Below are 26,548 nucleotides of genomic sequence, written 5' to 3' on the forward strand. Positions count from 1 at the left end.
AGATTCCTGGTATAATAAGCACTAAACATTTTTAAGCAGACTCCTAAAATACAGTATGTAAAACGGGAAGGGATAAAAGTTCATGACATACAAAACACAAAGATTTATTGACGTTTTAATTGTCACTTGGCAAACAAGTTAGCATTTACTTAAGTGTGCAACAGAACGTATTAATGGCGATTAAAGAAAACATTAAATGTCTCACAGACTTGAATTATTTTTGTGCAATGAACTATTCCCAACCACAAGGGAACACTGCATCAAACATATATATTTAAGTATATAATAAGTATATATAATATATATATATATATATATATATATATATATAATCTATGCCATCAGTAGACCTCGTGGTGAAACGGTAGCGCGTCTGACTCTGGATTCTGAAGGCTGCGTATTTAAATCATGTCGAAATCACTACTTCTTATACCATTCATATCAGCCTGGATAATTTCGGAATCACTGCTTTTTAATAATAAACGAAACTTTGCTCACTAGTTCATTGTTCATTGCTCCCTGTCATTGATAATTGAAATGAAATATTAATCTAGCTAAGCCGGAGAACAAAATATTAAACAAGCGAAACAAATACTGAGCAAAATTATTTGCAATGTTTGGGGGGAAGTGCAGCTGAAAAGCAGAAGATCTGAATGGAATGATCAATGATTGAGCGGAATACATTGCTCGACTTGTTACTCGATTGCCTTCTTGCACAGCACCTCACAAACCCGTGACCTCAACCACCTAGAAGGACAAAGGCAGCAAGTACATGGGAATAACACCACCTGCACGTTCCCCTCCAAGTCACACACCATCCCGACTTGGAAATATATCGGCCGTTCCTTCATCGCCGTTGGATCCTGGAACTCCCTACCTAACAACACTGAGGGAGAACCTTCACCACACGGACTGCAGCGGTTCAAGAAGACGGCTCAACACCACCTTCTCAAGGGCAATTAGGTTTGGGCAATAAATTCTGGCCTTGCCAGCGACACCCACATCCCATGAACGAATGTAAAAAATCTCTGTGCTCCTCCAATTCTGGCCTCTTGCGCATCCCCGATTTAAATCGCTCCACCATTGGCGGCTGTGCCTTCAGCTCCCTACGCTCTGGAAATGCCTCCTTAAACCTCTCCGCCTCTCTCTCCTTTAACACATACCTTAAAACCTACCTCTTCGACTAAGCTTTTGGTCACCTGTCCCAATATCTCCTTATGTGGCTTAGTGTCAAATTTTGTTCAATAACGCTCCCGTGAAGCACCTTGTGACGTTTTACTACGTTAAAGGCGCTCGACAAATGCAGGCTGTGTCCTCTGGTTATCGAACCTCCTGCCAATGGAAACAGCTTCTCCCCATCCATTCTATCAAAATCCCCTCATAATTTTGAATACCTCGATTAAATCTCCCCTTAACCTTATTTTGCTCGAAGGAGAAAAATCCCAGCTTCTCCAGTCTCTCCACATATCCCATCACTGGACACGATGGAAGGCGGAGGTTTGCAACCAGGTTTGCAAATTATTGCCAGTCGGGAGCTGGACAAATCGAAAGGAACCGAAATGACAAACAGCTTTGTGAATCTATAGATACGCTTTGGGAAACGGAATTGGAGTCGAATAAAAGACTGACCAGACAGGCGGCCAAGACGCAGCTGAGTCGGCATGTCCCCCTGGAACAGTTACTCTGATGTTGTGGATGAAATTAAGAGTTCGGAGCCATTTAAAGCGCTCCCAGTTACTGCAGATCAGGGATCAAAACCTGACATCAGCGTCAGGACGCTTAGAATACTTTTTCTTTGTTTGTTCATGGGATGTGGGCGTCGCTGGCGAGGCCGGCATTTATTGCCCATCCCGAATTGCCCTTGAGAAGGTGGTGGTGAGCCGCCTTCTTGAACCGCTGCAGTCCGTGTGGCGAAGGTTCTCCCACAGTGCGAATTAGTAACAGACAAAGCACCGGTGGGCGCGCTGGTTGCAGGACAGCTGGTTGGCGGTGATATCGATGCTGTGAGCGAGACCAGACCGTTCCCATGTTTCCACAAACAATGTCCCATCCTTTGTTTCTGGAAAAGTAACACTGATGGTGGACAATTGCATTTTTGTGGCTGCAACATGTAACTTTGGCTCGGTGACACGCTGCTTTAGTGTATCTTGCAAGAAAAAAGACCAGACGGTCTCTGTGGCGCAATCGGTTAGCGCGTTCGGCTGTTAACCGAAAGGTTGGTGGTTCGAGCCCAACTTTTCGGTTAACAATGAATCCAAAAGTGGGACGAAAATTGCACATTTTTCGTCCCACTTTTGGATTCATTGCCTCATTCTCATAGCACTGAAGCCGATGCCATGTTTCAATTCCTGATCAGCAGTAACTGGGAGCACTTTAAATGGCTCCGATCTCTTCATCTCATTTCAAGTTTTCTAATGTGTGATTTGTCTGCAAGAAAACACTCTGTGAACAATGTCATCTGAGCATGCCTGATTCGCCATAATTTACACTGCGGTCGGATATCAGGCACATGAAAAAAAAACAGTGAAATGTTTGTGTGGGCGCGATGCTCTGGGATTCCCTGCCTGACCATCGCCACCGATCCTTCTCTGCAGCCTTCCGAAATACAGCGCAGTAAATGTATCTCTGGGAAATGAGCTCCTGGACAGTAATACGGAAATTAGTTTGGCTGAGGGGTTCTATCCCTATCACGAGGTTGGAGGTGTCAGGTTTCCGTAGTGTAGTGGTTATCACGTTCGCCTAACACGCGAAAAGTCCCCGGTTCGAAACCGGGCGGAAATATTTTGAAACGTTGTCCCCATTAAAAAGGATGAAATATTTAACGATTCACATTGGTGATTAAATGTGAACAAAGTCCATATCTCCAAGCCCTGTTAATGCAGTCCGCTGAGAGCAGGCGATGAATGCCAGCGTGATATTGGGGGTGAAGGCTGCTTCCAATGCTGTCTCATTCCTGGTGGGATCTGGCGGAGATTTGATAAGCCTCATCCATTCAACCAATATATGAAACGGTGTTTGAGAAACATTCAAAAAATATAATAACATCCAGGAGCCTGTCTTCAGAGTGCGTGGCGCAAAGGTCTGACTCCGGATTAAAAGGCTGGTGAACTTGATTCAGCTTTCTGAAATGTACTTGTCCATCCTTCAGAGGTCATGGGAAATATGTTTTTTGCCTTTCGAAAAAAGACGCGAAAGTTAGAGACATGTTTTGTTTTCAACACGGCTGGTGAAATGGCCAGACGATCATAAATTCGCAGTCGCCTTTGAAACATTTAAAGGCGACTACCTAAAAATCACTTCGTGCAAATTTAAAATCACGTTTACTATTTATTTCGGTCTGAAAGAAATCACAATAAACATGTCAGTCAGTGCCCGCGGTGAGACGGTGATGAACTTGTTTGTTGCGAAGTTCACCGCTGGGCTAAAGTTGACGCCGTTTCAAGGATGCGAACCCACTCAATGCAAAGGATGAGCTCATAACCAACAGGTCCCGTCAACGTCAAACACCTCCTTTCTTGTTCAATAGAGCGAGCAGAGGCGTGTCCATCATCAGACGCCAGAGAACTTTAAGAAATGGAACAGATAAAGGCATAGATGCAAGTTCCAAATCTTTTCAATGCAAAGTTATTTCACTTTATTTGAAGTGCCGTGAGGCTAAAAACGGGTCCGAGATGATTTGCGTTCACTCGTGACTTGTTTTCCAGTGTTTGTCCGTCAGGTTTGCAATTCAATTTGTATTGGATATTGAAGATATTTCAGGATGATTGCACATCATAACATGTGTAAAGCAACCATCTTGATAACTTCAATCATCACACACTCTACATCGACGCTGCAGAGGCCCCAGCACCCCTTTCAATATTGTTTTTCTCAACTCACAGTTTTCAAAAGGGAATTGGATAAACGCTTGGATCAAACTTTTTCAGGGTTATGGGGAAACAGCAGGCGAGTGGGACGAACTGGACAGCTCTTTCAGAGAGCTGGCACTGGCACGATGGGCTGAATGGCGCTATCTTATTCTATGATTCTATTAATAGATCAATTTCCGCCTTTCACTGAGCCTCCCTAAATGGAGCGCAGTAATCGTGTCCCTGTGAAATAAGCTCCTGAACAGTAATACGGAAATTAGCGTGGCTGAGCGGTTTGAAACTCTGGTTAGGCACCTAACAGGAAATTTCCTCTCTAAGATTGATTAGTTTATCAATTATCTCCCCCCTTTCGATCTTAAATGTCTTTACATATCTTTTTGATCTCTTCTTCTACTGTCATGCCCACAATACCAGTCTCCCTGGTAAATACTGAAGCAAAGTGATTATTTAATATTTCTGCCATTTCGCTGTCATTGCCTGTGAGTTTGTCGTGTGTCTCCCTTAGTGGCCCTATTATCATAGAATCATAGAATCATAGAATCATAGAAGTTACATCATGGAAACAGGCCCTTCGGCCCAACATGTCCATGTCGCCCAGTTTATACCACTAAGCTAGTCCCAATTGCCTGCACTTGGCCCATATCCCTCTATACCCATCTTACCCATGTCACTGTCCAAATGCTTTTTAAAAGACAAAATTGTACCCGCCTCTACTACTGCCTCTGGCAGCTCGTTCCAGACACTCACCACCCTTTGAGTGAAAAAATTGCCCCTCTGGACCCTTTTGTATCTCTCCCCTCTCACCTTAAATCTATGCCCCCTCGTTATAGACTCCCCTTAAGAGACATGTTTTGTTTTCAACACGGCTGGTGAAATGGCCAGACGATCATAAATTCGCAGTCGCCTTTGAAACATTTAAAGGCGACTACCTAAAAATCAATTCGTGCAAATATTCCTATCCGAAATTTTCTTTGGCTGTTGATGTGTCTCGAATACTTTGCTTTTTTTGATATTCCTTTTTTGCCTTTCCAATAGATCTTCAGACTTCTTTCCCAGTCTTATCACATTCCCCTCTCTCCTTTATTGGCTAGTGTGTGCCCTTTTCTTCAGTTCAAATTTTGCCCTTGTTTCTTTATTCATCCTTGGTGTGTCATTTCTGGCTAGTTTGTTCTTGCTTTTTAGTGGGATATATTTCTCCTGGACTCCCACTGCTGTTCTATTTCTTTGTCCAGGTCATTAATATGTCAAACATATCACCGTTTGAAACTTCTCAAGTCACATTTCCATGACAAAGCCAGTTGCTTTTGTGGGAGGAGCAAATCAACTTGGTCTAAAAATCAGCTGCAGCCCAATCCACAAATAAAATATTTTCACGTCTTCGTAAAAATAAGCAATGTCAGAAGAGGGATTCGAACCCACGCCTACCGGAAGAGATTGCGACCTGAACGCAGCGCCTTAGACCGCTCGGCCATCCTGACTACAAATTTAACGTTTCATTATGCATCAATTCTGCACCGTTGGCCAGTGAACGCAACATAAAAGTTTTAAATGATACTCGCCCAACGTGGGGCTCGAACCCACGACCCTGAGATTAAGAGTCTCATGCTCTGCCGACTGAGCTCGCCGGGCCTGATGGTACGTCACCGCCTTATCTATTATTGCAGCAAGCAGGAGAAAGACTCCATTTCAAATTATTGGAATCAATTCTGAGTGACAGGATCAACTGTCACTCCGAAAGGCACGGACGAATCAAGGACAGTCAGCATGGATTTTTTAAGTGGAGGTCGTGTCTGACTAACCTGATTGAATTTTTCGAGGAGGTGACAAGGAGGATCGATGAGGGTAGCGCAATTGATGCAGTCGACATGGATTTTCGCAAGGCTTTTGAAAAATTCCCACATGGCAGATTGGTCAAAAAAGTAAAGGCCCATAGGATCCAAGGGAATGTGGCTTATTGGAGCCAAAATTGGCTCAGTGGCAGGAAGCAAAGGGTAATGGTCGACGGGTGTTTTTTGTGGCTGGAAGACTGTTTCCAGTTGGGTGCTGCAGGGCTCCGTACTTGGTCCTATGCTTTTTGTGGTATACATTAACAATTTGGACTTAAACGTCGGGGGCATGATGAAGAAATTTGCCGGTGACACAAAAATTGACCGTGTCGTTGATAGCGAGGAGGAAAACTGTAGACTGTGGGGGTTCAGGCAATTTTCTGATAACAAAGCACTCAATCTATCTCTGAATGAATTTTGAACGAATACGTGTGTTTGACCCAGCACAGGCACGATGGGCCGAATGATCTCCTCTTGTGGACTAACATAATACGATGATACCAAGTGTTGTCAGATGGAAAAGCAACACATTCCAAATAAGAGCAGAGAGAGGAAACTAGTCTAACAGCATAACAGCACGGTGAGATATTGTATTTGAGAAGGATGAGGAGGGTTAGTTTTTCAAGGTGGTAGTCACATAGGGTATCATTTGTGACTTTGTTAAGGACCATTTCATGCTGCGACAGTCTCTGGCACTGTGTGTGAGTGTGGGATTCATTCTGTATCTGTCAGTCTCTGGTACTGTGTGTGAGTGTGGGATTCATTCTGTATCTGTCAGTCTCTGGTACTGTGTGTGAGTGTGGGATTCATTCTGTATCTGTCAGTCTCTGGTACTGTGTGTGAGTGTGGGATTCATTCTGTATCTGTCAGTCTCTGGTACTGTGTGTGAGTGTGGGATTCATTCTGTATCTGTCAGTCTCTGGTACTGTGTGAGTGTGGGATTTATTCTGTATCTGTCAGTCTCTGGTACTGTGTGTGAATGTGGGATTCATTCTGTATCTGTCAGTCTCTGGTACTGTGTGAGTGTGGGATTCATTCTGTATCTGTCAGTCTCTGGTACTGTGTGTGAGTGTGGGATTTATTCTGTATCTGTCAGTCTCTGGTACTGTGTGTGAATGTGGGATTCATTCTGTATCTGTCAGACTCTGGTGCTGTGTGTGAATGTGGGATTCATTCTGTATTTGTCAGTCTCTGGTACTGTGTGTGAGTGTGGGATTCATTCTGTATCTGTCAGTCTCTGGTACTGTGTGTGAGTGTGGGATTCATTCTGTATCTGTCAGTCTCTGGTACTGTGTGTGAGTGTGGGATTCATTCTGTATCTGTCAGTCTCTGGTACTGTGTGTGAGTGTGGGATTTATTCTGTATCTGTCAGTCTCTGGTACTGTGTGTAAATGTGGGATTCATTCTGTATCTTGTCACTCTCTGATACTGTGTGTGAGTTTGGAATTGATTCTGTATCTTGTCAGCAGTGTGTGTGAGAGTTTGTGATTAATTCTTTATATAAAACTGTGTGTTAGTGTGGGATTCTTTCGGTATCTGTCAGTCTCTGGTACTCCATGTGACTGTGGGACTCATTCTGTATATACAGTCTCAAGTACTGTATGTGGGAGTTGAATTCATCCTATATATGCAGTTACTCATACTGCATGTGATTGTGGGATTCATTCTGTATATACAGTCTCCAGTACTGTATGTGGGAGTTGAATTCATCCTATATATGCAGTTACTCATACTGCATGTTAGTGTGGGATTCATACTGTACCTGTCAGTCTCTGGCACTGTGTGTGAGTGTGGGATTAACTGTGTGTCTGTCAGTCTCTTGTACTGTATGTGAGTTTGGGATTCGTTCTGCATCTGTGAGAGTTGGAGTCATTCTGTGTCTGTGTGTCTCTGGTACTGTCTCTGAATGTGAGATTCATTCTGTATCTGTACGTAATTATTCTCTCAGATTAAATTATGGTGTTCAATATTGCAGCTTTTATATCTCAATGTTTAAATAGTTTTACTCCTTGTTTAATTGGTAAATATGGACATACTTTCGGATTTGATGCTGGAGGTTTTAACCAGATTATTTGTGTGCTTTTTGGAGTACTATTAAATCTGTATCTCTGTGAGTACTGTTGTGGATGATAATGTATCTTTAAAACTGATAAGGTGACATTTTTGAATTGGTATGTAATGTGTAGATCAGTCTGTAGAAATGGAATTGATACCGTATCTTTCAGTCTAATATTGTATGAGATTTTTGGACTGGTATGTAATGTGTATCTCAGTCTGCACGAATAGAATTGATACTCTATCTTTAAATCTCATTCTACGAGTTCATTCTGAACAGGTGTCTAATTTGTCTCTCAGGTTTACTATCTTTCAATATTTCTCAATCTGATACTCTGCCTGAGTTTTGGACTTGTGTGCAATTTGTATCATATGATACACATTTCGAATGGATATTCCATGGATTAAAGTCATGTGTGTGAGAGTTCTGGGCTAGTATTCAATTTGAATCTAAGGGGTACATTATTGGGATTCATTCTGTACCTTTGAATCGGGTACCATGTGTGATTTCTATCTGGTATTTAATTCGTAGCTAATGTTGCTCTATTGTGAGATTGACACAATGCCTTTCACTCTGAGAGTGTGATTTTGGACTGGGATTTTTGTATCTACCTGTCAGCGGGACTGAGTTAGGGGGAAATGGAACAGTGTCTGCCTCACCTACTCTGCTTGACTGTTGGATTGAAAATGTGTCTCTGGAAATTGTGATCATTGTGGGACTGACTACTCCTGCTGTCTGAGACAGTGGAACTGATGAGCTGTCTGTGTCTCTGTGCTCTGTGAGTGATAATATACTTACTGTGTGTGAGAAGGAGCTGGCTGTACTGTTCCTTCTGCCTCGGGTGGAGGAAGCATCACATTTATTCTGGATCGTTCAAGGGTTTGCCTGGAGAAAGAAAATGATCTCTTGTTACTCAGGAACAGGTGAGGTAGAAAAGACAGAAGTGATCAGTTTAATATCTCTGTTAATGATCATTTTGAATATCCACAAATGAAATCCAGTGATACAAACAGTGTCAGTGTCTGACTCCACTGCAGTACTGCAGCACTCAGCTTCTGCATACCAGGTGTGTTGGGCTGTTTTACAACAATTTAATGACATCCAGACACGGCCCAACCCCTGCACTGATCCATGAATGGGACTACCCGATGGGGCAGGGACCTTTGCACAGGTCAGGTTTCTAATCCCCTCTCCCATGGGACTAACCGTTCAACGGAAACCAAACAGCCGCTGTTTAAAATGTGTCCTTCACACTTCTCACCTGATGCCTGCAATAGATGCTCTTTGTATAACTCCCCACATCCTTACTGTCCGGCTCTGTTTCCACTCTTCACTGTCCAATAACAATAAACAGGGGGAGATTGGAACTAAACCAGGACCATTCACGACTGGTTTGGGGAGAGAAAGCAGCAATGATTTTAATAGCAGGTTCTTCCCATTCACTCTCCCTTCCCCTGGACACACCCTGTCCACACACAGCCCGAGAATGACCTCTCCCTTCCCCCCTCTCACTCCATGTTCCGGGACCAGTTCCTGATCCACTCCGCCTCTTGCAAACAGCCCCCGGACTCCCCCTGAACTTCCCCCGGACTCAATGCCGATCTCTGAGCCCATCTGCGGACACGGTCCCGAAGCGATGAGCTGCTGTAACGAGGCTGCTCTTTGCTCCCTTCCCCCGGGGGCCGTGATCTCTCCATTCCCGGCTGTTTTAAACCATCTTCTTCCACTCACTGAGGGAATGGCGCCCACAATTCCCAATCCAAAAATCGATGGCAACTTTCCCCAATTGGAATTTTTCCGAGTCTGAGCAAAGGAAGTGGGTCTGGGGGAAAGGTCAGAGGGAATGGGGTCCACAGGCAGTGCAGGAACAGGCACCAGAATGGGAAACAGATGGGATTCCACCAGTGCCTAACGCTGGAATCCAGACTGACTTTACAATCTCCAACTATTAAACTAGATGTTTCCATCCCTGCTGTTTCTCTCGGGGTCTTTTGATGGTAAAGAGCCTTTCAGAGATAAAGTGAGCGGCTGTGAAATCAGCCAATGGATTCTCTTCATTAATGGCCCCTATAATGTGTGACTGAGAGAGGATTTCTCAAACCAATCCTGGAGAAACATGGGAGGAAAGTGGGAGTCGGTGTATTTGCTGGGACCGTGTAGGGTTAATATCAGGCAGCAACAGTCGCAGATTAATTTAACCGGAGTGAAACTGTAGGTCACTGAGAGTAATATCGAACAGCCCTGAGCTGTAAAACTGCAGATAGTACAACAGGCATTAGAGGGTTAAATGTGACCCATTGTTTCTGTCCCTCTCTGTACTGTCCCTGAGTGTGGGATTAATAGTGTTTCTGATCCTTGTACAATATCAGTGAGAGATGTGATTGCATCTTCTGTCTCTCCAACGCGATCTTTCTGGATAAAACGGCACTTTCCCGGTCAGTCTGGAAATAATACTGTTAACGTCTGTCTGTCACTGTGTCTCACCGCTCTCTCTGTCTCTCTCACCGTGTCTGCCTCCCCCTCTCTCTCTCTGGTGCTGTATATGAAGGTGGATACTGCTATTGTGCGTGATTTGGACACAGATCGGGAGTGTAAGACTGATACTGTCTCTATCTCTCTCTCTATTGCTGGACATGAAAGTGGGATACTGTCTGATATAAAATAGAGAGAATGAGATGTCCGGGCCGGGCCTCACTGTAACTGGGGATGTGTTCGGCTCCAGTCCCAGTTCATGGTCATAATCTTTTCACAGATTCAGGGCGAGAGTCTCTGTGAGACGGTAACCCTGGCGGAGAAACTCCGCGTCATAACTCAAACCACAACACATGAGATTCTACAAATAAGCTGGAATAAGGTGTTTGTAAAACGCTGAACCCGTCTGGGAGGGGATGTGTGGGGAGATAGAACAGGGAAACAGACTGAAATGGAGGAGCCGAGTTGACTTGTTATTGAATGGACTGTATTGAGGCAGGAATATTAACGATTTCTCATTGTAACGGGGCTTATTTGAAAGCTTCGGGTTTTGGGAATCCTTGAATATGAAGCCCGGGTCTGTCAGGGTTTGTGCGGAGCGCTGAGGTTCGGTTCTATTATCGATAAACGGTTTGAAACTGTCGGATGGAGAGAACTGGAGGTGGAGCTGGAAGATCAGAGGCCGCTCTCCGCTCTGTCACTCTGACTGTCTCCTCCCCTCCCGATTTCTCTGTTTAATCCCCCATATGGAACCAAAGCGGGTCGGTGGACTCTAAACACGGTTTATTCGATAACAGGACGAAAGGCGAGTAATGTTCCTGATCTCCTGGGCACCAGGCAATTCACTGTTATTTGTTTCTGTACAGAGTTACATTTCGGTGATTCCCCAGTGAGTTTGATGCGTTATGTAAATAATCCAACAAAATAGGACAGAAACGGAGCGAAGCGCTGAATTTCACAGATGTAGAAAGGTTAGTCGAGCAGTTCTGATGATTCTTTACGAGCCCAATATGGCAAGTAGTTTAAATAAATACAAGAAACCTGGTGATGTGTGGGCTGGGATCTATAAGTCACCGTTTAAAGTACCGGACTGTGGTCACTGCCCCGACTCCAGTCCCATTAATACCTCATCTCGTCCACAACGAGACAAAAGCAGCTCAAAGCCACACTGGTAGCATGATATCAGCGTCTCCCTTCACACAGTAACCAGCCCTTTCACAGATACAGAGGGTGGCTCTGAAAAGAGCCTTTACATCGAGTTACATTGAAATTACAGCACAGAAACAGGCCATTCGGCCCAACTAGTCTATGCCGGCGTTTATGCTGCTCATGAGCCTCCTCCTTCCTTACTTCATCTAACCCTATCGGCATATCCTTCTATTCCTTTCTCCCTCATGTGCTGATCTATCTTCCCCTTAAATGCCTCTCTGTTACTTGCCTCAGCTACTCCTCGTAGTTGCAAGTTCCACATTCCAACCACTCTCTGGGTAAAGCAATTTCTCCTGAATTCCCTATTTGATTTATTAGCGACTATTTTATTTTTATTACCTGAAGTTTTGGACTCCCCACAAGTGGAAACATTTTCTCTACATCTATCCTAACAAACCCTGTCATTATCTTCAAAATCTCGATCAGATCAACCCTCAGCCTTCTCTTTTCTAGTGAAACGAGACCCAGTCTGTGCAGCCTTTCCTGATAAGAATATCCTCTCATTTCTGGTATCATCCTTGTGAATCTTGTTTGCACCTTCTCCAGTGCCCCGGTGTCTATAATATGGAGACGAGACCTGTTCGCAGTATTCCAAGTCTGGTCTAAACAAGGTTCTGTACAAGTTTAACATAACTTCTTTGCTTTTCAACTCTATCCCTCCAGAAATGAATCCCAGTTTTTGATTTGTCTTTTTATGACCTGATTAACGTGGGTCGCTACTTTTAGTAATTTGTGTATCTGTCCCACTAGATCCCTTTGCTCCTCTATCCCGTTTAGGCTCTTATTATCCAAGCAGTGTGTGACCTCCTGATTCTTCATTCTGCAAGTTTATTAATGTCCTCTTGCATTTTGATGCATTCTTCCTTTGTATTAACTTAATCCCCCAATTTGGTGTCGTCCACAAATTTTGGAATTGTACTTCCGATTCCCGAATCCAAATCGTTAATGTAAATTGTGAAGAACAGTCGTCCCAGCAACTGGAATTCCACTTCCCACCTTTTGCCAGTCTGAGTAGCGACCCTTAACCTCTATTCTCGGCTTTCAGTTTTGTAGCCAACTTACTATCCATTCTGCCACCTGACCTGACTCCACTTGCTCTGAACTTAGCCATGAGTCTACAATGTGGTACATTACAGAAGGCCTTCGGAAAATCCAAATATATCACATCTACTGCATTAAACTTGTCTGCACTTTCTGTTCCTTCTTCAAAGATTTCAATCAGGTTGGTCCTGTCCTTTGAGTTATCAGATTAAGCCTTGGCCGGTTTACTTGCTCTTGGAGCTCACAATGCTGGTTTTCTTCGGCAGCAGCACGGCCTGGATATCAGACAACACCCTGAGCGATGGTCACCCGTCCCAGCAGCTTGTTGAGCTCCTCGTCGTTGCGGATGGCCAGCTGCAGGTGTCTGGGGATGATGCGGGTCTTCTTGTTTGTCCCGGGCCGCGTTACCGGCCAGCTCGAGGACTTCAGCCGTCAGATACTCGATGCACAGCAGCCAGATAGACCGGGGCTCCGGCACCCACACGTTCAGCATGGTTCCCCTTCCGCAGGAGCCTGTGAACACGGGTAACAGGGAACTACAGTCCGCCCCGGGATGAGCGAGACTTGGCTTTGGACCGAGCTTTACCGCCTGTTTTTCCTCTTCCAGACATTTCCACAATCTCACAAACACTTTCACAAAGAATGAAGAAATCCTCCCGCACTCGCCCTTCTTATACCTTCTGGAGGAGTACAGCGGGGGCACTTGTGATGGGTCTCTCTCAGAGTGTTTACACTGCCCGCTCACCCTCACTGATATTCTATCTTTGAACTGCTGTAACATTGACCTTTAGTAATATTGCTGCTCCTCCTCCTTTCCCTATTTCCCTGTCCTTTCTAAACATCTTATAGACTTGAATATAAAGCTGCCATTCCTGTCCAGTTGGTAGTCAGGTCTCTGTAATGATTTAATGTAATTATTTAACTTTACTCAATGGCTGATGTGAGCTGTGGTAAAATGTATTTCCAGCTGGTCAAGTATTGCAGGTATCGACTGTCTCTTCAGTCCGATATCAGGTGAAGAATGATTGGCTGGTGTGGAATTTCCATTGATTGGGGGTTGGCGAAATCGACTGGGCGGAAACAGGAACTGCAACAGAGCGAGAAAGGATCCGTCAGAAACCAGTGAAAATGAAGAACAAAATCCAACAGCCTGCAGTGTCTGTTCAGGATCTGATGTTTGGGAACTGTTTATTGTTGATTATTTTCAGCGATGGTGGTATAGTGGTGAGCATAGCTGCCTTCCAAGCAGTTGACCCGGGTTCGATTCCCGGCCATCGCAATTAAGTGTTCTTATTAGTTTATTTCCATCAGAAACTCTTAAGTTTACAATCGAATTTGATGCAGTTCATAATCGAGTGTAATTATTGTAAAATGTTATCAACCTTCATTTCTTTTCCCGATCGAAGGAAAAGAGGAAAACATGCTGGAAATACTGATTTACCAAGGGTCTAATGAGAGTGAGGAAGGGACATGATCTGTTAGCCTTTATTGGAAGGGTGTTGGAATATAAGAGGAAGGAGGTCTTGCTGCAATTGTAGTATGAGGAAATATTGTGCAAAATTGGCCAATATTGGTTGGAGTTTACAAGAATGAGAGTTGATCGCATTGAAATGTATAAAATTCTTAGACGGCTTGACAGGGTAGATGCTGAGAGTCTGATTTCTCTGGCTGGAGAGTCAAGAACTCGAGCTCATAGTCTCAAGATAAGGGGTCGGCCATTTAGGACCGACATGAGGAAACATTTCTTCACTCAAAGGATTGTGAATCTTTGGAATTCTCTGCACCCCAGAGGGCTGTGGATGCTCAGTCGTTGAGTTATATTCAAAGCTGAGATCGATAGATTGTTGGACTCGAGGGGAATCAAGGGATATGGGGATCGCCGGGAAAGTGGAGTTGAGATCGAAGATCAGCCATGATCTTATTGAATGGCGGAGCAGGCTCGATGGGCCATATGGCCTATTCTGCTGCTATTTCTTATGTTCTTATGTAAAGAGCTTTATTTCCAAGTGTGCTGACGACAATAATTTAGGTAGCACAGTAAACATTGTAGATGGGAGCAGAAATTTGCAAAGGGACATTGATAGATTAAGTGAATGGGTGAAACTGTGGCAGATGGAGTTCAACGTGGGGAAGTGTGAGGTTATCCCTTTGGACCATAAAACGATAGATCAGTGTATTTTCTAAATGGCAAGAAGCTAGGAACTGTGGGGGAGGATAGAGATTTAGGGGGTCCAATACAGAAATCACTAAAAGTGATCACTAATTCACTAAAACAATGTTAAAATGGAGATTAAATTTTGATCTTTATCTCAAGGGAATTGGAAAAAAAGCAGTGCTCTGGTGAGGCATCATTTAGAGTTCCGTGCTCAGTTCTGGGCACCGCACTCTCTCTAATGGCTTGGAATGAGAAGGGGTTTTTCATTAAAGGAAGCTCACTGAAATACAGGGTTTTTGAAGAGTTATGATCAGAAATGGGAGCGGAGCTCATTTCCTGCTTCACACTGTTACAACACATTGAGGAGAACAGCATCAATGAAGATAAAGGGAATGAAATGAAATGTGTCACACAGTTACATCTGGCTGCTCTGTCTGACCATTTTAGTCGCTACTTCCCTGTAGAGGGATTTGAAAATTTGAAGGAAAAGCGTTGGGTGAAAATCCTTTTGCTTTGGGAAATCCTGAATCAATAATGAGGCTAAACTTGATGCCTGAGCAAGAAAACGAGCCGGTGCGACTCACCTGTGAACACATTGAAAACACGCCACAAGTCATTCAGATTGTCATCTTTTTGGATCAGTGCTTTCAAAGAATATCCTCTGTTATGATTCGTGTTCTGTTGTTGCTGCCGTTCACAACAACCTACCTGTGCGAAATGGGATTTTCGACTTTGACAAGGTTAAAAACAAGAGAAAGAAACTCAACAGCGCACCTGAGATGCGTGAAGCACTTTCATCCTGTGATCCAGATTGGAACGAGATCATGACCAACTGACAGACCCACCCCTCACATTGAGGAAGTGAAACTCAACCTGATCTTCTTTTACTGTATTTATACTGTATTTAAAATGTTTTTCAAGCAACGTCGATGTCTAATTTTAATTATTACTTGAAGTGAATTGAAGAGCGAGCATGGACTCACCTTTATTGGGATTTGATGAAAACTCCAGTCTGAAGTTATTATTGTTTGGGGTCCCTGGGGGAAGTGTTTTTCTTCCACTGGGTCACGAGAAAAATAGTTTGATAAACTCTGTTCTACATTGTACGGTCAGTGTCTGTTCAGCAAACCCGCTCTGAATTCCTCAGTCTGTATTTCCAGAAACGGTCTGTGGGCGACGCGGGCAACAAAACACTGACCCACAACCTGCGACTAATGGCGGCCGGAGAGCCCACAATCCAACGCGCCCCAGAAACCCCTCTATCTCTCCAAGGCGCTGATTTATCCGGCCGGCTGCCCTTGCCGCGCCTGCGCGCTGCGCCCCTTCGAATGGAGACAGACCGTATTCTACCGCGCGCGGCATTCTGGGTAAGGTCATCCGCCATTGTAAACCCATCTCGCTGATGATTCTGTGATGGGGTTTAGAAGGACGAGGTTCATCCAATCAAAAGCAAAATAATGCGGATGCTGGAAATGTGAAATATAAAGAGAAAATGCTGGAAATCCTCAGCAAGTGGAGAAAATCATCCTCAGGTTTCTGGTTGGAACTAGCAAACGTGCTTTTGGACGAAGCAGAAATTAGCTCAAGGCCGTTCTCCTAACTTTACAGGCAGCCTACAGCTTAACATGTTGGTGCTGAGGCACAAGAGACCTCCTTTCCTTTCTCAAACCTAAAAGCTTTCTGTGTCTGCCCGAACACGGCTGTTTTGCTCGAGCACTTGCCGCTGCTCACCAGCAGGGAGTGCCTTTGAATAACAACACGTCAAACCGCACTCACTTTCAGGCAAATAAGCCTTCCATCAGTCAGTCAGACCGACAGACAGACAGAGCTCTCGCTGTTTCCTCAAGCTCGGGCTGATGTTCTTTTCCGATGACCTCATCTGCGTTCCGCAGGCTCGGGCTCTTCTCGGCATCATTCACGATTACAGTGCCTTCCCGTTCAGCGGTTGCTCACTTGCAGGTTGTCGATACCGCGGATTGGAGAAAAGTATTGAAAAAATTCAGTGAGGTGGCAATTCGTGGCGCTGCTTGGAGGCGAGTGTGAAGCAACTATTGTGAAGGGCAATTTGATTTGACAAGCAGGGGAATTAGCTCAAATGGTAGAGTGCTCGCTTTGCATGCGAGAAGTAGCGGGATTGATACCCCCTTTCTCTACTCACTTTTTTACCTTGGGGAGTTGTCCCGAAACAAAAATGGTGGCAGTTTTCAGCCAATCCAAAACCCACGTGAATCCTCAGCTTCGACAAAGAGAGGTCAATGGGTAATCAATCTTTTGGTGTGCTGCAGCAAGCAAAAGTTTTTGATTTTGGTGTTGAGCAAAGATGGAAAGATGAAGTGAGACATGGAAGAAAGCTTCACAGGTCCTTATATCTCTTCTGTGGATTGAACGCAGGATTCACAAAGTTAATAAAACTAATGCACGCCCTGCTGTGTGAAAAGCGCATGAACGGTGGAGACTGCCAGGCAGCACTGCCAATTAGGTTAGTTTGCAAGCTATCTAAAGTCATAAAGTAATGGACAGTTGGCAAAAACAATCCAGTCAGGTCGGAGCTGTCCAGACAATCTTCTGATTTGTCATTGGACACGATATCCACTGCTCCACTGGTCGAGGGTTTGCAGAGAAAGTAGCAGCTCACACTGCCACAGCGCTGCGGTATGAGCAGGAAATGAGTCAGTCTCGGTCATGTACATGTGACTCCACGAGTCCGGGAATGTCAAAAGGCGCACAGTGAATATTTACCAAAGAGAGCAATCTTGGCTGCTTCCCTTCGATCGTTCAGCTGGTACAGCGGAGGACTGCAATACAATTAACAGATAAAAGTCATCCTTAGGTTTCTGGTTGGAACTAGCGAACGTGCTTTTGGAGTAAGCAGAAATTAGCTCAAGGCCGTTTTCTTTACTTCACAGACAGCCAAAAGCTTAACATGTTGGCGCTGAGGCACAGGAGACCTCCTTTCCTTTCTTCAACCTGAAAGCTTTTTGTGTCTCCCCGAAAACGGCTGTTTTGCTCGAGCACTTGCTTCTGCTCACCAGCAGGGAGTGCCTTTGAATAACAACGCGTCAAACCGCGATCACTTTCAGGCAAATTAGCCTTCCATTAGTCAGTCAGACAGAGCTCTCACTGTTTCCTCAAACTCGGGCGGCTGTTCTTTTCCGATGACCTCGTATGCCTTCTGCAGGCTCGGGCTCTTCTCAGCATCATTCACGATTACTGTGCCTTCCCGTTCTGCTGTTGCTCAATTGCGAACACTCGATACCGCGGATTGGAGCAAAGTATTGAAAAAATTCAGGGAGGTGGCATCGCGGCGCTGCCTGGAGACGAATGTTAAGCGATTATTGTGAAGGGCAAATTGATGGCCGCAACTGGGGAATTAGCTCAAATGGTAGAGTGATCGCTTAGCATGCGAGAAAAAGCGGGATCGATGCCCGCATTCTCCACTCACTTTTTTACCTTGGGGAATTGTCCCGAAACAAAAATGGTGTCAGTTTTCAGCAAATCCACAACCCACGTGAATCCTAAGCTTCGATAAAGAGAGGTCAAGGGGTAATAAATCTTTTGGTGTGCTGCAGTAAGCAAAAGTTTTTGATTTTCGTGTTTCGCAAAGATGGAAAGATGAAGTGAGACATGGAAAAAAGCTTCATGGGTGATAGAATCATAGAATCATAGAATCATAGAAGTTACAACATGGAAACAGGCCCTTCGGCCCAACATGTCCATGTCGCCCAGTTTATACTACTAAGCTAGTCCCAATTGCCTGCACTTGGCCCATATCCCTCGATACCCATCTTCCCCATGTAACTGTCCAAATGCTTTTTAAAAGACAAAATTGTACCCGCCTCTACTACTGCCTCTGGCAGCTCGTTCCAGACACTCACCACCCTTTGAGTGAAAAAATTGCCCCTCTGGATCCTTTTGTATCTCTCCCCTCTCACCTTAAATCTGTGCCCCCTCGTTATAGACTCCCCTACCTTTGGGAAAAGATTTTGACTATCGACCTTATCTATGCCCCTCATTATTTTATAGACTTCTATAAGATCACCCCTTAACCTCCTACTCTCCAGGGAATAAAGTCCCAGTCTGTCTAACCTCTCCCTGTAAGTCCTGGTATCTTTTTTGTGGATTGAACTCAGGATTCACGAAGTGAATAAACCTAATGCATTTCCTGCTGTGTTGAAAGCGCACGAACGGTGGAGACTGCCAGGCAGCACTTCCAATTAGGTCAGTTTGCAAGCTATCAAAAGTCATAAGGTAATGGACAGTTCTCAAAAACAATGCAGTCAGGTTGGAGTTGACCAGACAATCTTCTGATTTGTCATTGGACACGGTATCCACTGCTGCATTCGCCCCGGGTGTGCAGAGAAAGTAGCAGCTCACACTGCCACAACGATGCGCTATGAGCAGGAACCGAGTCAGTCTCGGTCATGCACATGTGACTCCACGAGTCCTGGAGTGTCAAAAGGCGCACAGTGAACATTTACCAAAGAGAGCAATCTTTGCTGCTTCCCTTCGATCGTTCAGCTGGTACAGCGGAGGACTGTAATAGTATTAACAGATAAAAGTCATCCTTAGCTTTCTGGTTGGAACGAGCGAACGTGCTTTTGGAGTAAGCAGAAATTAGCTCAAGGCCGTTTTCTTTATTTTACAGACAGCCTACAGCTTCACATGTTGGCGCTGAGGCACAGGAGACGTCCTTTCCTTTCTGAAACCAAAAGCTTTTTGTGTCTGCCCGAAAACGGCTGTTTTGCTCGAGCACTTGCCTCTGCTGATCAGCAGGGCGTACCTTTGAGTAACAACGCGTCAAACCGCGCTCACTTTCAGGCAAATAAGCCTTCCATTCTTCAGTCAGACAGAGCTCTCACATTTTCCTCAAACTCGGGCGGCTGTTCTTTTCCGATGACCTCGTATGCCTTCCGCAGGCTCGGGCTCTTCTCGGCATCATTCACGATTACTGTGCCTTCCCGTTCTGCTGTTGCTCACTTGCGAATACTCGATACCGCGTATTGGAGCAAAGCATTGAAAAAATTCATGGAGGTTGCAATTCGTGGCGCTGCTTGGAGGCGAGTGTAAAGCGACTATTGTGAAGGGCAAATAGATTCGCCAAACAGGGGAATTAGCTCAAATGGTAGAGCGCTCGCTCAGCATGCGAGAAGTAGCGGGATCGATGCCCGCATTCTCCACTCACTTTTTTACCTTGGGGAATTGTCCCGAAACGAAAATGGTGTCAGTTCTCAGCAAATCCAGAAGCCACGTCAATCCTCAGCTTCGATGAAGAGAGGTCAAGGAGCAGCAAATCTTTTGGTGTGCTGCAGCGAGCAAAAGTTTTTGATTTTGGTGTTCAGCAAAGATGGAAAGATGAAGTGAGACATGGAAAAAAGCTTCACAGGTCCTGATATCTTTTCTATGGATTGAACTCAGGATTTACAAAGTTAATAAAACTAATGCACTCCCTGCTGTATGAAAAGCGCACGAACGGTGGAGATTGCCAGGCAGCATTCCCATTAAGGTAAGTGTGCAAGCTATCTATAGTCATAAAGCCATGGACAGTTGGCAAAAACAATCCAGTCAGGTAGGAGTTGTCCAGACAATCTTCTGATTTCTCATTAGACACGAAATCCACTGCTCCACTGGTCTCGGGTGTGCAGAGAAAGTAGCAGCTTACACTGCCACAGCGCTGCGGTCTGAGCAGGAAATGAGTCAGTCTCGGTCATGCACACGTGACTCCACGAGTCCGGGAGTGTCAAAAGGCGCACAGTGAATATTGACCAAAGAGAGCAATCTTGGCTGCTTCCCTTCGATCGTTCAGCTAGTACAGCGGAGGACTGCAATACAATTAACAGATAAAAGTCATCCTTAGGTTTCTGGTTGGAACTAGCGAACGTGCTTTTGGAGTGAGCAGAAATTAGCTCAAGGCCGTTTTCTTTACTTTACAGACAACCAAAAGCTTAACATGTTGGCGCTGAGGCACAGGAGACCTCCTTTCCTTTCTTCAACCTGAAAGTTTTTTGTGTCTGCCCGAAAACGGCTGTTTTGCTCGAGCACTTGCCTCTGCTCACCAGCAGGGCGTACCTTTGAATAACAACACGTCAAACCGCACTCATTTTCAGGCAAATAAGCCTTCCATCAGTCAGTCAGACCGACAGACAGACAGAGCTCTCGCTGTTTCCTCAAGCTCGGGCTGCTGTTCTTTTCCGATGACCTCGTCTGCGTTCCGCAGGCTCGGGCTCTTCTCGGCATCATTCACGATGACTGTGCCTTCCCGTTCTGCTGTTGCTCAATTGCGAACAATCGAGACCGCGGATTGGAGCATTGAATGCATTCAGGGAGGTGGCAATTCGTGGCACTGCCTGGAGACGAATGTTAAGCGATTATTGTGAAGGGCAAAGTCACTACCGCAACTGGGGAATTAGCTCAAATGGTAGATTGCTCGCTTAGCATGCGAGAAGTACTGGGATCGATGTCCGCATTTTCCACTCACTTTTTTTACCTTGGGGAATTGTCCCGAAACAAAAATGGTGTCAGTTTTCAGCAAATCCATAACCCACGTGAATCCTGAGCTTCGATAAATAGAGGTCAAGGGGCAGTAAATCTTTTGGTGTGCTGCAGTCAGCAAACGTTTTTGATTTTGGTGTTTCGCAAAGATGGAAAGATAAAGTGAGACATGGAAAAAAGCTTCACGGGTCCTGGTATCTTTTCTTTGGATTGAACTCAGGATTTGCAAAGTGAATAAAACTAATGCATTTCCTGCTCTGTTAAGAGTGCACGAACGGTGGAGACTTCCAGGCAGCACTTCCAATTAGGGCAATTTGCAAGCTATTAAAAGTCATAAAGTAATGGACAGTTTGCAAAAACAACCCAGTCAGGTTGGAGTTGACCAGACAATCTTCTGATTTGTCATAAGACACGGTGTCCACTGCTGCATTCGCCTCTCGGGTGTGCAGAGAAAGTAACAGCTCACACTCCCACAACGATGCGCTATGAGCAGGAACCGAGTCAGTCTCGGTCATGCACATGTGACTCCACGAGTCCGGGAGTGTCAAAAGGCGCACAATGAACATTTACCAAAGAGAGCAATCTTTGCTGCTTCCCTTTGATCGATCAGCTGGTACAGCGGAGGACTGTAATACAATTAACAGATAAAAGTCATCCTTAGGATTCTGGTTGGAACCAGCGAACGTGCTTTTGGAGTAAGCAGAAATTAGCTCAAAGCCGTTTTCTTTACTTTACAGACAGCCTACAGCTTAACATGTTGGCGCTGAGGCACAGGAGACCTCCGTTCCTTTCTTCAACCTGAAAGCTTTGTGCATCTGCCCGAAAACGTCTGTTTTGCTCGAGCACTTGCCTCTGCTCACCAGCAGGGCAAGTGCACCTTTGAGTAACAACACGTCAAACCGCACTGACTTTATCACGAACAGAAGACAAACACACGTCTTCGTTCAAAAACCACCCTGCAGGTGGACACGGAGTGAGATAAACACAGGGCAGAGATGCAGACAGTATCCGGAAACATCGGGAAGTAGACAAGAGAAATAGATTGAGCGCTTTGTTATCAGAAAAATGTCTGAACCTGCACGGTCAATGAAAGGGCTTTTGTTGGTCGGTTTCCCATTGAACCGGATAATTCGGGAGAACTTGGTGGATGTTTGGTTAGGTTCCCTTGACCCCACCAGCGGAAAAGGTTTGTCGATCCCACCCGACAACTCATTTCAAAAGCCACTCTGTCCAAAGCAAATGTATCCTTCCAGATTAAAAGGGAATAAAACTTGAAAAGAGCGTCACTGTGGATCAATTTTCTCTCACTCAAAGTAAACTGTTTAATGAAGTAAAAGATGCAGCTTCCAAAGAATCAGGGAACAGCCACTGTCTCCCTTTTTGGCAGGAGAAGAAAATCGATGTGGATGTTTATGGAGACCAAGTTCCAACATAATGTTCCTGCCCGGAATCGAACTGGGGACTTTTTGCGTACAAAGCAGACGTGATAACCGCTACACTACGGAAATGGATAATATTTCACTAAACAATGGGCAACTGAATGGTGTTCTCTCTCTGCTCGCAGTTGGAATGTGTTGTTTCAAGTGCAGCAAGAGATACAGACAGTGGCTGTTCCCCCTTTGCTTTAAAAACTCTCAGGGTGGTGGGTTTGAGCCCACGTTGGGCGAGTACCGTTTTAAACTTTTGTGCTGCTTCCACCGGTGAGCCCCAGCTCTGACACTTCCCCCACCCCCCTCTGTCTCACCGCTCACGATGGGGCCGCGCCCGGGCTGAATCTCTCCAATTAGGTTTCCGCCCCTGTCGCAGCATGAAATGGTCCTTATCAAAGTCACAAATGATACCGTATGTGACTACAACCATGATAAACTATCCCTCCTCATCCTTCTCAAATACAATATCTCACCGTGCTGTTATGCTGTTAGTCTAGTTTCCTCTCTCTGCTCTTATTTGGAATGTGTTGCTTTTCCGTCTGACAACACTTCGTATCATCGTATTATGTTTGTCCACAAGAGGAGATCATTCGGCCCGTCGTGCCTGTGCCGGGTCAAACGCACATTTTCGTTCAAAATTCGTTCAGGAATAGATTGAGTGCTTTGTTATCAGAAAATTGCCTGAACCCCGACAGTCTACAGCTTTCCACCTCAATATCAACCACACGGCCTATTTTTGTGTCACCCGCAAATTTCTTCATCATGCCCCCTACGTTTAAGTCCAAATCGTTAATGTATACCACAAAAAGCAAAGGACCAAGTACCGAGCCCTGCGGCACCCCACTGGAAACAGCCTTCCAGCCGCAAAAACACCCATCGACCATTACCCTTTGCTTCCTGCCACTGAGCTAATTTTGGATCCAACAAGCCACATTCCCTTGGATCCCATGGGCCTTTAATTTTTCGACCAATCTGCCATTTGGGAATTTTTCAAAAGCCTTGCTAAAATCCATGTAGACTACATCAATTGCGCTATCCTCATCGATCCTCCTTGTCACCTCCTCGAAAAATTAAATCAGGTTAGTCAGACACGACCTCCCCTGAACAAATCCATGCTGACTGTCCTTGATGAGTCCGTGCCTTTCGAAGTGACAGTTTATCCGAGCCCTCAGAAATTATTCCAATAATTTTCTCCTGCTTGCTGCAATAACAGACAAGGCGATGAAAGGAAGCATGCCCGGCGAGCTCCGCCGGAAGAGCATGATATTCTTAATCTCAGGGTCGTGGGTTCGAGCCCCACGTTGGGCGAGTGCGATTTTCAACTTTTATGCTCAATTCACTGACCAACAGTGCAGAAATAATGCAGAATGGAACATGCATTCGGTAGTCAGGATGGCCGAGCGGTCTAAGGTGCTGCGTTCAGGTCGCAGTCTCTTCTGGAGGCGTGGGTTCGAATCCCACTTCTGACATTGCTTACTTTTACTAAGACGTGAAAATATTTTATTGGTGGATTGGGATGCAGCTGATTTTTCGACCAAGTTGAGTTGCTCCTCCCACAAAAGCAACTGGCTTTGTGATGGAAATGTGACTTGAGAAGTTTCAAACGGTGAAATGTTTGACATATTAATGACCTGGACAAAGAAATAGAACAGCAGTGTGAAACATTTAAAACGGTGATCAATAGAGTCCAGGAGAAATATATCCCACTGAAAAGCAAGAACAAACTGGCCAGAAATGACACACCAGGGATGAATAAAGAAATCAGGGTAAAATTGAAACTAAAGAAAAAGGCACACACTGGACAATAAAGGAGAGAGGGGAATGTGAAAAGACTGGGAAAGAAGTCTAAAGAACTATTAGAAAGGCAAAAAGGAATATAAAAAAAAGCAAAGTATTCGAGACACAACAACAGCCAAAGAAAATTTAGGATAGGAATAGGCTCACTTAGCGATACACACGACAAACTCACAGGCAATGACAGCGAAATGGCAGAAATATTAAATAATCACTTTGCTTCAGTATTTACCAGGGAGACTGGTATTGTCGGCATGGCAGTAGAAGAAGAGATCAAAAAATATGTAAAGACATTTAAGATGGAAAGTGGGGAGATAATTGATAAACTAATCAAACTCAGAGAGGAAATTTCCTGTTCGGAGACTAACCAGAGTTTCAAACCGCTCAGACACGCTAATTTCCGTATTACTGTTCAGGAGCTCATTTCACAGGGACGCGATTACTGCGCTCCATTTAGGGAGGATCAGTGAAAGGCGGAAATTGATCTATTAATCGAATCATAGAATAAGACAGCACTATTCGGATACCATTCGGCCCATCGTGCCTGTGCCTGCTCTCTGAAAGAGCTGTCCAGTTAGTCCCACTGGCCTGCTGTTTCTCCATTGCCCTGAAAATGTTTCCATCCAAGCGTTTATCCAATTCCCTTTTGAAAACTGTGAGTTAAGAAAAACAATATTGAAAGGGGTGATGGGGTCTCTGCAGCGTCGATGTAGAGTGTGTGATGATTGAAGTTATCAAGATGGTTGCTTTACACATGGTATGTTGTGCAATCATCCTGAAATATCTTCAATATCCAATACAAATTGAATTGCAAACCTGACGGACAAACACTGGAAAACAAGTCACGAGTGAACGCAAATAATCTGGGACCCGTTTTCAGCCTCACGGCACTTTAAATAAAGTGAAATAACTTTGCATTGAAAATATTTGGAACTTGCATCTGTGCCTTCACCTGTTCCATTTGTAAAAGTTGCTGGTGTCTGATGATGAACACGCCTCTGCTCCCTCCATTGAACAAGAAAGGAGCTGTTTGACGTTGACGGGACCTGTTGCTTATGAGCTCATCCTTGACATTGAGTGGGTTCGCGTTTTTTAAACGGCGTCAGCTTTAGCCCAGCGGTGAACTTCACAACAAACAAGTTCATCACCGTCTCACCGCGGGCACTGACTGACATGTTTATTGTCATTTCTTTCAGACCAAAATGAATAGTGACCGTGATTTTAAATTTGCACTAAGTGATTTTTAGATAGTCGCCTTTCAATGTTTCAAAGGTGACTCCTAATTTATGATTGTCCGGCCATTTCACCAGCCGCGTTGAAAACAAAACATGTCTCTGCTTTTCGCGTCTTTTTTCGAAAGGCAAAAGATATATTTCCCGTGGCCTCTGAAGGATGGACAAGTACATTTCAGAAAGCTGAAGCAAGTTCACCGAGCTTAAATCGTCTGACCACGTTAAAGGCAATGAAATAGAATCATAGAATCATAGAAGTTACAACATGGAAACAGGCCCTTCGGCCCAACATGTCCATGTCGCCCAGTTTATACCACTAAGCTAGTCCCAATTGCCTGCACTTGGCCCACATCCCTCGATACCCATCTTACCCATGTAACTGTCCAAATGCTTTTTAAAAGACAAAATTGTACCCGCCTCTACTACTGCCTCTGGCAGCTCGTTCCAGACACTCACCACCCTTTGAGTGAAAAAATTGCCCCTCTGGATTCTTTTGTATCTCTCCCCTCTCACCTTAAATCTGTGCCCCCTCGTTATAGACTCCCCTACCTTTGGGAAAATATTTTGACTATCGATCTTATCTATGCCCCTCATTATTTTATAGACTTCTATAAGATCACCCCTTAACCTCCTACTCTCCAGGGAAAAAAGTCTCAGTCTGTCTAACCTCTCCCTGTAAGTCAAACCATCAAGTCCCGGTCGCATCCTAGTAAATCTTTTCTGCACTCTTTCTAGTTTAATAATATCCTTTCTATAATAGGGTGACCAGAACTGTAGACAGTACTCCAAGTGTGGCCTCACCAATGCCCTGTACAACTTCAACAAGACATCCCAACTCCTGCATTCAATGTTCTGACCAATGAAACCAAGCATGCTGAATGCCTTCTTCTCCACCCTATCCACCTGTGACTCCACTTTCAAGGAGCTATGAATCTGTACTCCTAGATCTCTTTGTTCGATAACTCTCCCCAACGC

The 26,548-nt window shown here is 44.8% G+C and overlaps 5 non-coding genes across 5 annotated transcripts; 3 read left to right on the top strand and 2 right to left on the bottom strand.

The window, feature by feature from the left end:
- Positions 1-2,708: 2,708 nt before the first annotated feature.
- On the top strand, positions 2,709-2,781 carry trnav-aac (transfer RNA valine (anticodon AAC)). The gene has a single exon. It is a non-coding gene; the product is annotated as a tRNA-Val (tRNA).
- A 2,482-nt stretch (positions 2,782-5,263) lies between these two features.
- Positions 5,264-5,347, bottom strand: trnal-cag (transfer RNA leucine (anticodon CAG)). The gene has a single exon. It is a non-coding gene; the product is annotated as a tRNA-Leu (tRNA).
- A 78-nt stretch (positions 5,348-5,425) lies between these two features.
- Positions 5,426-5,498, bottom strand: trnak-cuu (transfer RNA lysine (anticodon CUU)). Its single transcript has one exon. It is a non-coding gene; the product is annotated as a tRNA-Lys (tRNA).
- An 8,182-nt stretch (positions 5,499-13,680) lies between these two features.
- On the top strand, positions 13,681-13,752 carry trnag-ucc (transfer RNA glycine (anticodon UCC)). Its single transcript has one exon. It is a non-coding gene; the product is annotated as a tRNA-Gly (tRNA).
- Positions 13,753-23,933: 10,181 nt separating this feature from the next.
- On the top strand, positions 23,934-24,016 carry trnal-cag (transfer RNA leucine (anticodon CAG)). The gene has a single exon. It is a non-coding gene; the product is annotated as a tRNA-Leu (tRNA).
- The last annotated feature ends 2,532 nt before the right edge of the window (positions 24,017-26,548 follow it).

The sequence above is a fragment of the Heptranchias perlo genome, unplaced genomic scaffold (genome assembly GCF_035084215.1).
Source record: "Heptranchias perlo isolate sHepPer1 unplaced genomic scaffold, sHepPer1.hap1 HAP1_SCAFFOLD_59, whole genome shotgun sequence".
Classification (NCBI taxonomy): Eukaryota; Metazoa; Chordata; class Chondrichthyes; order Hexanchiformes; family Hexanchidae; genus Heptranchias; species Heptranchias perlo.